At 35.7% G+C, this 13,256-nt stretch overlaps 1 pseudogene; it reads left to right on the forward strand.

Moving 5' to 3' along the window:
- The first annotated feature begins 526 nt into the window (after positions 1-526).
- LOC143645076 (M-phase phosphoprotein 9-like) lies at positions 527-11,694 on the forward strand (annotated as a pseudogene).
- The last annotated feature ends 1,562 nt before the right edge of the window (positions 11,695-13,256 follow it).

Genomic DNA, 13,256 nt, shown 5'->3' on the forward strand with positions numbered 1-13,256 from the left:
TGTCTAAAATTCTATTTAAGTGGTGACATCTCCAAGATGATAAGTGAGATGTTCCAGATTTCCATACCCCACAGTTTTGAATGACAATCAAAAATTGGCAGAACCATTTTTCTCAGAGCTCCAGAAAACAGTTAAAGAGTTCAAGTAACCAAACACCAAATCAGTAAAAAGGTGACTTAAAAATGGTATGTGAGCCATTAATTGTATGCTTTTGATGGATTGTATGGTGTGTGAATATATCTCAATAAAATTGCATTAAAGATTTTTTACAAAAGGCCAAAAAAAAAAAAATCATAGGAAAACCTCATGGCACATTTGCTAGTCTTTTTCCCTACCCCCTTTGCAACTTGATTGTGAAAAGATCCACACTGCTGTGTGGAGCAGATTCCTGGTCTAGATTCCTCAGAGAGCAGAGCAGCCCCTGCGCACCTACTAAAGTGTAGACATGTCTATAGCAGTCTATCTAGTGGCAGCCTGAAGAACTGAACTAGTATACTCTGGCTGGCTGTCCCAGAACTTGCCCATCATGAAGAAGCAACATGAAGGTCAGAATACAATTCTGTAAGAAAGCAATTAAATTGAAGCTTCATGGAGCAAAGAATTATGGGCTTTAAAACATACAGTATAGCAGCTGCAACCGGGAAGACAACCTATTTCCTGGGGAAAATAAAACATTCAGATCCCTGTAAAACAGGGAATTCCTAAGGTCGTACGCACACCCCCAGGACAAAATACGTGGTCAGAAAATATTGAAGAAGACTGTGTTTTCGCTTTGTGCCGTTTAAGGTTCATCAGTAGGAAAACTAAACTCTAAAAGAGTTTTTTTGCTAATTTTTTTCTTTTCAACCAGCGCTACAAGACTTTGCAAAACTGCCATTTTCATAAGCCTTCCTTTTTGTTTCTTGCTGTCTATATGTATAGAATAGCAACAAATGCTCGACTCTGATTTGTAGAAAACCAAGTAAAAGACAGGTGATATTTCTCATTTTCAGCTAACAAAAAAGAAGTGTTAACGTAAATGTTCAGACATATATTTAATATATATGAGTCTTATTTTAACACTCAACCAGTATCTTGAATGTCTCTACTCTCAGCATTGTTACATAATTAATTATACAGGAGGGAAAATGAAATTTTATGAGCTATTATAATTTTAAATTTAATTCACATCAAGAACTGAGAAACAAAAGTCCCAAGTCATATTTGTAGGCCAGAGCTTCTTAATAATTCTACCTCTTAAAATTCCATTTTCATGTTACTGATTATAGGAATATATTCAATTCCCTTCTAAAATAGCAGTGCCCTGGAAGATATATATATAGAGAGAGATCATAATGCATTTAAAAATATATCATTTGGATTAGGATTAAAATTTCTATTATTCTAGAAAAAAGCAGGGTCTCAGATAATCATGGTAATATGAAAATTATTGGGGTCAGTAAAAACATAGGCAAACGTTAATCAAAAATATTCAGAGTAGGGTACGTGATCAAAGAAGGTTCAAACTGGTCTGTTGTCCTATCTAGCAACATGTCTTCTAAGATGGCTGAAGATAAGTCAGAGTTGGTTTCATAAAGAAATGATGGTTTGAGCTAGTTTTGATAGTTTAGAAGGAATTTTACGTTTAGAAGTGGGGAAAGGACATTTTTGCAGAGGAAACTATCTTAGGCAAAGACAAAAGGATATATTTAGATAGTGGTGAGAAAAAGCAGTCCTTGCTTTTTAAGGTTTTATAATTAGCCATATCATTCAACATAAGCTGCCTTATAACAACATACCACTTTTTCACGTTAGGCTGATATGCATTGAAAATCAAGAAAACACAATGTTTAAATGTACAGACTTGGAAACAGATTGTCAGGGTCAAAATCCCATATTTCCCACGTATTAGTTACTGTATGTACTTGAGCAAGTTATTTAACTTCTTTCTGCCCTAGTTTTCTTATCTGTAAAATGGCAATATAACTAGTATTTACATCAAGGGGTGGTTGTGAGAATTAAATTAGTTAATATATGTAAGACACTTAGAACAACACCTGGCACATAATAAATTCTATATGTGTGACTATTGTTGTAATTGTTATTATTTTGCTGAATGTGCTGTTTTGAAAGGATTTATGTACCCTAAAAAAGCCATGTTTTAATTCTAAACAATCTTGTGGGAGCATCCCTTTCTTTTAATCCCTATTTGATAGTGTAGGTTGACACTTGATTAGGTTGTCTCCATGGAGATGTGACTCACCCACTTATGAGTATTAACCTTTCATTAGAGGGAGATGTGATTCCACTCATTCCAGGTGGGTCTCGATTCGTTTACTGGAATCCTTTAAAGGAGGAAGCATTTTGGAGAAAGCTTGTGAACAAGATTCCGAGTGAGCAAAGTCACGACAAAGTCCACCAGCCAACAACTTTTAGAGATGAAAGAGAAGGCCCCCAGGGGAGCTTCATAAAGCAAGAGACCTGGAAAGGAAGCTAGCAGACTTTGCCATGTTCCAGGTGCTTTTCCAGTTGAGAGAGAAACCCTGAACCTCGTCAACCTTCTTGAACCAGGGTATTTTTCCCTGGATGCCTTAGCTTGGACATTTCTATAGCCTTGCTTTAATTGGGACATTTTCTCAGCTTAGAACTGTAAACTTGCAATTTATTAAATTCCCCTTTGAAATGCTTTTTTTTTTCTTTTTTTGCATGGACAGGCATAAATTCCCCTTTTTAAAAAGCCATTCTGTTTCTGTATATTGCATTCCAGCAGCAAACAAACTAGAACACATAAGTATTATTATCAGTTGAGAGAAGCTATAAATCAAGTCTAAAAATGGACATCATTATTATGGGAAAGATAATACATCAAAAAATCTGAGTCAGATGGAGCAACAGTGGCTCAGTGGCAGAATTCTTGCCTGCCATTGCAAAAACTGGGGTTTGATTCCCAGAGCCTGCCCATGCAAAAAAAAAAAAAAAAAAAATCTGAGCAAAAATTATAAATATACACCTGCATCTTTAAAGCAACAAATAAAAAATATTAAAAGCTAAAACATGATGTGTACATAGGAGAATTTTGTTTCTCTACTTATAAGCAGGAAGAAAACTTATTTCTTCATAGCTTTATTTTATTCATTCAAAAACTGCTCTCAGTTTTTGTTTGCCTACTGTCTGGTATTGTGGTACGTAGGTTGTTCCTTTAACAGAGTTTGAGAAGGGTTGTGCCATAAAGTGATCATTTTCATGACATGAAAGCCGAATTCAATTCTTAATCTGCAGTTCTCTGTGTGTGTATGTGTGTATGTTTGTATCCATTTGTAAATAGGATCTCTGAAGATGCTATTGTTAGGTAAAGTGTGGACTCATCTGTGAAGAAGATCTGTGAAGAGCCTGTTTAGAGGGGGACAGTTAAATCTGGCTTAATCTGTATGGCTGACATCTTTATAAACAGAGGGGATCTAACTACTGAGGAGAAGAACTGGAAGCCAGAAGAAGCCTTGTGATGGAGGCAGAGATACAAGCCAAGGAATCCCAAGGATTGCAGCAAGCCAGCACCAGAAAGGCTTTGGAGAAAGCAAATCCTCTTGAGAGCTTGATTTGGTACTTCTAGCCTCCAATGCCATGAGAAAATAAATTTTTGTTCTTTAAGCCAACCCACCCTGTGCTATCTGTCATGCAGCCCCGGCAAATAGATGCAAGCTATGGCCCAATAAGTAAGCAAATTCCTTCCAAGTTGAACAAAGACATTTAAAAACTAATTTCATAAATATATAATTCCTTTAAAATAAATTTTTAAATTTTTGATGTTTACAATGTTACTAAATATTTATTTTTCAATTATACTTTACAGTGGCTCCTTGTATATTAAATGGACAGGAAAGAAGCATGTCCATTTTAGTAGGTCTTTCATAAATGAGAGTAAATTATGATGGATAAAGAATTAGAATTTGTTTCTTTTTAAATTGCAGAATTTAGGGATGTATTTGTCTACAATATTTTTAAAATAGATATTTGAATACAGTAAGGTATGTATTCGGATTAGCATGTGACAGTCACTATAAATATTTTTCTTACCTATTTCTCAAGTCTCAGCTTAAAAAATAATTCTCAGATTAGTTAAGCTCTAACATTTGTTGGGTGCTTAGAAAAAAGCACATTTTTGTTTTCATTTAGAACTCACTGATTTCTCATCTCTTCTCCTTACTAACTCATGAAAATAAAATAGTTATTCAAGCTTCTGCCCTTTTTCTTTTCTTTCTTAATTTCTCTCTCTCATTGAAGAATCTCAATCAAGAGGTAGAACCACATAGAAGAAAGACTGATGATAACAGAACTTGGAGATTTTAAAGAATCATCAAATAACCATGAAAAGACAAATCAGAGAATGTAAAAAGGATGAGTGACTCTAACTAAAAAACTGGTAAGAAAAGACCACAAAAACACAAAATACACAAATAAAATAGATGAGGGAAAGTTGAAGAGTGCTTATATAATCATTGCAGTGCAGGTGCCATGGTGAACAATACACACTCATCTTACTGAAAGAGAAAATTATTTTTCTTTGTCTGAAAATTTAGGTACTCTATATCAAAGAATATTTTATGAGTTCATCAACAAAGGTTATAAACACACTATGATATATTCATTGCCTTTCTTTCCAGGTTATTCTTTAACCAAGTCCCTAACTACTGCAATGTATAATGTAAGCTCCATAATCAGGCCATCTTGAAACTCTTTATTCCCTTGAAAATATTTTGCTCTCTCTTCCATCCAAACTTCAGATTACATTATGCCTTGTTTTGCTTTGCTCTAGCTCATGAAATGTAATATAGCAGAGATGGACTGGCTTTTAATAATAAGGATTTGTTAGCTTACAAGTTTATGGTTCTGAGGCCAAGAAAATGCCCAAATTAGGGCATCAACAGGATGATACCTTTTCTCCAAAAACCAGGCACCAGCAAGTTTGGGTTCCAATGTCAGATAGCAAGAGACATGGCTTCATCTGCTGGTCCTTCTCTCACAGGTTCCATTGCCTTTAGCTTCTGGCAGCTCCATCTCTCAGCTTCTTTGGCTTTTCACTCTCAGCTTCTCCAGGGGTCTTTTTCTGTGTTTTATCTTCTTTATAAAAGGCTCCAGTAAAAGGATTAAGGCCTACCTTAAATGAGGTGGGTCACATCTCAATTGAAATAACTTAATTGAAAGGTCCCAACTACAACAGATCTACACCAACAGTAGTAGATTCAAAGAACGTAATAATTTCTGGAATACATAAAATCTTCTAACCATCACATGCCTGGAGCACATATTTCTAATATAAAGACCTAACCTGATCTATTCACATTCATCCTTCAGGTTCCACCTTAATATGATTTGCTAGCAGGTTGCATCCCCCTCTTCCATCTCACAATATGTTTTGTTTACCACCTATATGTTCAATTAACACTGCTACTTCACCACAGTATAATTAACCCACTCTATTTTAATTTTTTATTTTACCATCTTCCCTGATACTTTTGTGAAGGAAGGGATAACTTGTCCTCCGCTTTCTATGACCAGATTCAATTATTGTACATAAAATATGGTTCATCCTCAAGAATTAACTTGTTAACGAAAGTTGGCTAAGTTGAGAAAATTGAGAATTTTATTTTTAGGGTATGACTTTTGGTCATACATAAAGATATAATTGCGCATGTTTGTTTGGGGTGGTAATCAGGTGGGGGGAGGATTTGAAACTGCCATTGTTTGCCAAAAACTTTTGCTACTTAAGTTAAAAGGTGTCATTATAGTCATCTTTTGAGGTCTCATTTTATCTCATGTGAGATTTATACTATCTAATTCTGGTTCAGTAACATCCACAAGCTCACCAAGGAAATATAGAGTATTTCTTCATGAAAACTAGCCAAGTGTTTTAAGTTTGTACCAAATGTTTCTTCATTTGAATGAAATTTTCAAAATTGTATTAATTATAAGCTTTGGATTTGGGGTAAGACAGAGTGAAAAATAATATGCTAATATGAAATACAAGGATAAATAGTCAACAAGAAAAAAATGAAAGAGACTTTATATAAGCTTCAAATTACATTATTCAATTAAATTCCAAAGATGCTTGAATTGGACTTAACCCATTTTATTAAATTCTATGATAACTGCACCTTTTACAAAATAGATTATCACATAGCTACATAAAATGAGATTGCAAGATGATCTCAATTTGATGGCTTTAAATTATGTCTGAGGATAAAAAGAAAATAATTATATTTATTCTTCAGTTATTGGAAATTCTTCACTTACAGTGATAAGGAACCTGAAGTTTCATCAAACATCGTGAAACAAATGAAATTTCATCTCCTTGATGCTATCTTTCACACATCATAGTGAATGTCATTATTTGAACATCACTAATATCTAGGAAAATAACATTGATCAATTTTACCTATCGAATATTTAATGGCTTCAGCAGCTTCCTCTAAACTTGTATCATGCAAATTATAGATTGCTCTGTACAGTTCAGCATTGGATGATTTCAATTGCTACCCAAAGTAAAGAGATTTAAAGGTGAAAAAATCAAGGGACATAAGCTAATTTTATTACCCTAATAGTGAAAGGTCTACACCTGGAGTATATAAACGCTTCTAACCATCACATGCCTGGAGCACATATTTCTGACATAAATAGCTAACCTGATCTATTCACATTCACCTTTCAGGTACCACCTTAATAGCAATTGCTAGCAAGTTGGATCCCCTTCTTCCATCTCACAAAAGGAGTTATTTCAGTTTGCTAAAGCTGCTGGGAGGCAATATACTAGAAATGGATTGACTTTTATGAAGGGGATTTATTAGGTTACACATTTAAAGTTCTAAGACCATGAAATGTGAAAATTAAGGCATCAACAGGATAATACCTGCACTCTATGAAAGGTTGCCAGAATCTGGGACACCTCTGTCTGCGGGAAGCACATAGCCAACATCTGCTGGTTCTTGCTCCCAGTCCTGTTGCTTTCAGTTTCTTATTTAGTGACTTTCTCTCTGTATCTTGCAGGTCTTAGCTTGTCTGGGGCAAAAAAATGGATTCCATTTCTTAGCTTCTCTTGGCTCTTCCAGTTCTGGGTCACTCAGATTCTGTGGGTCCTTGTTGAGCATCTCCTAAGGCATTCTGTCTGAACTCTCCCCAAAATGTCCCTCTCTTAAAGGATTCCAGTAAGTGGATTAAGACAAACCTTGAATGGGTGGGGTTACTTTTCCATGGAAACAACCTAACCCAAAGGTTCCACCCACCAATATGTCTGCTCCCACAAGAATGTATTAAAATAAGATGGATTTTCTGGAATACATAACTGTTTCAAACCAGCACAAGAGCATACATAGAAATGCTGTCTTGATGTCTACTTGGTTCAACCTTTGGAGGTGGATTTTCACCCACAAAGATAAAATAATCATACTTCTATAAGGCAGGACAACATATTTATAAGCTGAAAGGAAAAATGGGAGCCTGACCTTAGGGATCACAATTATGCACTTTGCATTTCAAATGAAGTTTTGAACATGAAACAAATCAAAACATACTTAACCATTAAATTTGTATGCAACTAATTTCTTCACTATGTCAAGAAGGATAGGTTGCCCTGACATTGGCCGTGGGAGTGATGGCCAGACTCTTGGAAGCTTAGGATATTTTACAGTTCTTAATGTTACCAATGAAAATACCTATAGACAATGAAGCATCTAAATATGACTCAAATTCAATTTCTTCAAACAGTACAAGAATTTACATTTTAGAATAAAATATTCTAACAATTTCTGTACACTATGGAAGTTTTTTTTTGTTTTTTTTTTTTTTGTATGCTGTATGGCAGGGGTCACACTTCATTCTTTTCCCATGTAAGTATCCCATTATTGTAGCACCAGTTGTTGAATTTGGTTTGTTTTCCCTTTCTTTTGTTTGCTCATTTGTTTGTCTTGTGGGGAAATGCATGGGCTGGGAATCAAACCCAAGTCTCTCACACTACGGAAGATTTTGATTTGACAAAAAATTTACAGAAAACTTCATCTTCTATAGATTCTGATGTCAACAATTTCTCTATTTCTTGAACTGAACTTAAGTGCTAATAGGTAAGAGCAGACAATCTATAATTCAAGCAATAGTTGAAGTCCTAACTTTTTTAATGCAAGAGCTATAAAATGGTGGAAAGACTGATTCAGAACTTTGGAAAAACTGTGAGACTAGGTGGCTACAACTATTCAATTTGATGGAAAAGCAATGCCAAGGACAGATATTTGCCAAGCAGGAACAGTTCCACAACCAAATTTAATGTATACAGGAGGAGATAAAAATTTTTACTAAGGGACAGCCCAAGTGCAAATTGGGCACCCTATGATAAAGTTCTTCAAGCAAACAAATAATTTCAGAAAGTCAATTTTTTTTCAGAAAAATGTGACAGAAATGAATCTGTTGTCAGTTATCCTAAGTCTAAAGAATTTGAAATGCAGCAAGAAACATCACCATCATGACCAAACTGCAACGTGGAGGATAGTTCGGTGAGCAGTGGGTATGGTACCCTTTGAATCACAGAATCAAATACACCCAAATCTAATGACTCTGATGAGTTCATGGAGCATATAGAGGTTTCTAAATGACAGTACCTAGTACTCATGGTGCAGATAGATTCACTTGTAGATGGTGTAAAAAATAAGAGCTTTTACATAAAAAATACTGAAGATTTTAATGAATGTTTAAAAGAAGATATTTCTGTTTTTCTTGGTAAATTTGAACATCACTTTCTCTGTGAAAATAGGATATCTGAAGTGATACAATGGAAAAGCAAGCAGTAAATTTATGATATCATGGACACAAAAGCTGAAACAGAACCAACCAAGCAGGGACACACATAGAAAATGAATGTTCAAACACTCTGCAAGGAAGGGAGCAGATGAAGAAATCAACTGAGAATTCTGACTTCACTCTACTACATATCCTCATGCTTTATACCTCAATGAACAAGATGAGATTCCAAATTTTTGGATATCTGATTCAATAATAGGACTGATTTTTTGGAAACTAGAGGAGAAGGACGTGTATCAATCTTTGTCTGAGACTTTGTTTTTTTGCATGGGCAGGCGCCAGGAATCGAACCCGGGTCTCCAGCATGGCAGGCAGGAACTCTGCCAGCTGAGCCACCATGGCCTGCCCTGCCTGGGACTTTAGGGGAGATATTTATACCATGCTTCTCCACAAGTGTATCAGCAAGCCAGTCTAATGCTAGTAATGAGGTGAAGGATATATACCACAGAAAACAAAGGGAGAATAAGGAGTTACCTACGAAGAGTCTTGTTTCTGCTTCTAACCCAAATCATCCACCAGAAGTACTGACTCTACATCACATATGAAGTCAAATCAGCAGATTTCAGGGATTCAACCACATGGCTTTTTTAATACACTGATGACAGACTTTCCTTTTGAACTATGTTCTAGAACACAGTGTGACTAGTCATTCTGACATAGAATCATTTTCACAAGCAACTAATATCACTTCTGTTTTCTGGATTCCTCAAATATCTGTCAAACCCAAAGGCTTCACCAGTAGATTCTTAGAAAAATCATATGCTCCAAAATGAAAATAGGCTGAGTTCCATGCTCCCTTCAGTATAGACTTTAAATAGTAATGATATCTCAGCCAACAATAGAGATGAAGAAAACACTGTCTTGGTAACTCTAGCCTCAGTCAATCATCAGTCCCAGCTTCCAGCTGCAGCCAACAGTGTCTCAGGATGCATTTCATTGACTTCTTAGAAGATCCTGTGATATTGTCTAAGATTAGGCAGAACCAAAAGAATAAGGATGCTCTTTGTGTAGTTGATCTGGCAGCTTATTGTGAATCAGAAATAAACAGTTTGAAGCAGAAGCTGGAGGTGAAAGAAATTTCTGCAATTGAAGGTTGGAAAAGAACCAATGAAATTCTTGTAGACAGATATGGTCAGTTAGATGGTGCTCTGATCGACTCTAACAGTTGCATGAGAACACTTGAAAGTAAGAAATACTTAACTGGAAATGTAAGTGAATGATTTGAGAGAATGCATTAGTGCAGCCATCAATGCCTCCAAAATTTTGCAGGAATGAATTGAGGAAATGAGTGCAAATAATAAAGAAAAAGACAATACCATCATTTGACTAAAATCTAGACTGCAGGATTTGGAAGAAGCATTTGAGAATGCTTATGCACTCTCAGATGATAAAGAAGCTAAACTAAAACAGGAAAACAATGTTTCAAGACTGTTTAGGAGAGTATGAGTCTCTAGGAAAGGAACACAAAAAAGTAAAGGAAACATTAAATACAACTGAGAACTAATTACTTGGTGCACAAACTCAGATACCTTATTTGAAAAGAACGATTTCTAAACTTGAAGCTCAGGTCAATCAAGTAGAGCATAAAAATGTGTTAAATCCTTGTCATAATTTAAAAATTCCCATGAGACCCTCACTTGCCAACACACTAGCAACTTCAGGTATCAGCCATCGGAAGTGATTGATAAAAGGAGCCAAGTCTTCTGTCTTTACTGGCCAGCCTTTGGACGTCCAGGGCAGTAAAGTGAATAACCAGCTAGGAGAAATCTGTGTTCCTAGGTACCATTCTCCTCTGGAAAAGGATTCTTCACCTGGAGATTCGCCAACAAGCTTGATTGAAAACAAACAGGGTACATGGGTAGTTCAGTGGTTAGAATGCCCACCTTACATGCAGGAGACCTGGGTTTGATTCCCGGACCTTGCACACACACCCCCCCCCCAAAAAAAAACAAGCAAACAAACAACAACAACAAAAGAGAAACTTCAGGAACACCAACCGTGGAAGCTTTGAAAGAACTTGATGAGGAAAAAGTGTTTGAAAGTTGGGGTGTACAGAGAAAGTAGACTCCTCAAATAAAATAGTGACTCCCTAACAAACTGAAACTCCAGTCAATGCAAGTTGATTCCCAGAGAAATGTGCCCAGCAGAGGCAAAAGAGATTTCATTCTGCCTCACAGAGATCATCATCTTTCCCACCTTCAAATAATAAATCAAATACTCCAAGAAAAAGAGAGATTATGTCACCACCAGTGACTGTGGCTTATAGTCCAATGTGAGCCCCTAAATAAAATTTCTCCTCCAGGATGCAGTTATCTACTTAGAAAAATGAAAGCAATCCTTTTCAATTTGCTGTACTTTGTGATGATTTAAATACTGCTCCTGTGTCTGCTTTACAACGTAACAATCCAAGAAGACATCTCCAGTTTCTCCCTCTAGATGACTTGGAAGAAGGCAAACATTCAGGAAAAAAATACAGAAAATCATTTCTCTTACCCTGAACCATTGCCAAATGGAGTGAAGAATGTATCTGTAAAACCTACCTGGGAGAGGAAAAAATCAGTTAGCTATGAACAGTGTAAGCCTATTTCAGTAAAACCACATGGCAACGATTTTGAATATACAGCAAAAAATTAGGGCCCTAGATGAAACAGTATGATTTTTGATGAACTTACCAAAGAAAAAGACCAGACTGAGGTAGAATTTAGCCTAATGCCTTCTACTAAAGGACAAATTACTTTGCAGACAAGATTAAACCAGGAAGGCTTGGAAGCTGGCTTGGAAAGTATTAACCAAGAACTGGGTTCAGTCCACATGCAAGTAAAGAAGTTTCATGTTTTGCGTGCCTCTGTAAATCTTGAGATTTGTGGACATTAAATTTTGAGACACTTTTTGTTTGCAGTAATGTACAATTATGTACTCAGAAAATGCAAACTAGTTTGTACCGTTAAGGCCTCAAACAGTAGTTTTACGATCATGTTATTCTTTACATTTGCTATTTGATACTTCAAATAGCACTTATTTTCAAGGTAGTTTTGTTGTGCTCAAGAATCTCTTGTATATTTTACAACTCAAAAAGTATTATTTTCAAAATAATACGTCTCCAATATGTATCAAAAATTAGGAAACGTAAACAGGAAGAGGCTTGTTTTAACTTTGCACATCGATTTCATAAACTTATTCTACATTGTAAATATGATTTGGGTGTTTTTTTAATAAGTGCTTAACAACACTGAGTTTCCATAATCTTAAGGCAATACATGCTAAATGCAAAAACAAATAAATAAGAGTCTGGCCCTGGGATAAACATGGGATCAACAATCCCATCCTGACCAAACGGGCAAAAAGAAGTGTTAACAAATAAGCTATCAGTGGCTGAGAGAGTTCAAATAGAGTTAAGAGGCTACTCTGGAGGCTGCTCTTATGCAAACTTCAGTTAGATATTGCTGCCTATCATAACTTGCCAAACCCCAACCAAAACCATTTCTGCTAATCCAAAAGAGCACCTAGGGCAATATATAATATATACAAAGTTTCCAGGTACTAGGGTAACTTTCCAGAATCCTTCACACTCCAGATGGGTCCCTGGACCAGATAAGTCCTGAAACCTAGAGAGGCCAGCCTTTCCAGAACAGCTAGTTCCATTTCCCTAGCCCTTACTATTGACAACCCCTTCCAATATGAAAAAGGTAGAATGGGCAGAGCCCAAATGCCCCTAAAGAGTGGGAGAAAGACCAAAGGTGATGATAGAGTTACATAAAGAAGAAAGGGTTTAACAAATGAGTATGATTGCTGAATCATTATATTGAGATTTCTTTTAGTCTCTGGTATCTTAGAGCAGCTAGGAGTAAAAACCTAAAATTATGGAACTGTAACCCATACCAAACTATGAAATCTATTCTACAACTAATTGTTGTGCTGTGCTTTGAATTTATTGCTTTTTTGTATATATGTTATTTTTCACAAAAAAAGGTGAGGATAAAAAAATACACATATTCCTAGCTGCCAATGTTCTCGAGCAGCTTAAAAGGAAAAACCTGAGATGATGGTATGGTAGCCATGATGAACTGTTGGAACTGTCCTGTAACTAGTCATTGAATAGCGCTTTTGAAAACCATTGCTTTTTCATTTCTGTGCTATGTATATATATTATGCTATAAAAACAGTTGATATACAAATAAAAGATAGATTACATTGTAATTGATACCGCATTCCTTATATTAGATAATGTTTACTTAACAATATCTGTTTTTGTCTGATATCAGTAAAGAGATATTAGCTTTTTTATTGTTTACATGAAATAATTGTTCCATCTTTTCACTTTAAGCCTGTCACTGCCTTTATATTTCAAGTGTATTTATTATGAATAGCATATACTTGGATTTTTTTTCCTTCTACCCATCTTTATCTTTAAATTGTATTGTTTTACTTATTTGCAT

Source organism: Tamandua tetradactyla, chromosome 8 (assembly GCF_023851605.1).
Source record: "Tamandua tetradactyla isolate mTamTet1 chromosome 8, mTamTet1.pri, whole genome shotgun sequence".
In the NCBI taxonomy this organism is placed as follows: domain Eukaryota; kingdom Metazoa; phylum Chordata; class Mammalia; order Pilosa; family Myrmecophagidae; genus Tamandua; species Tamandua tetradactyla.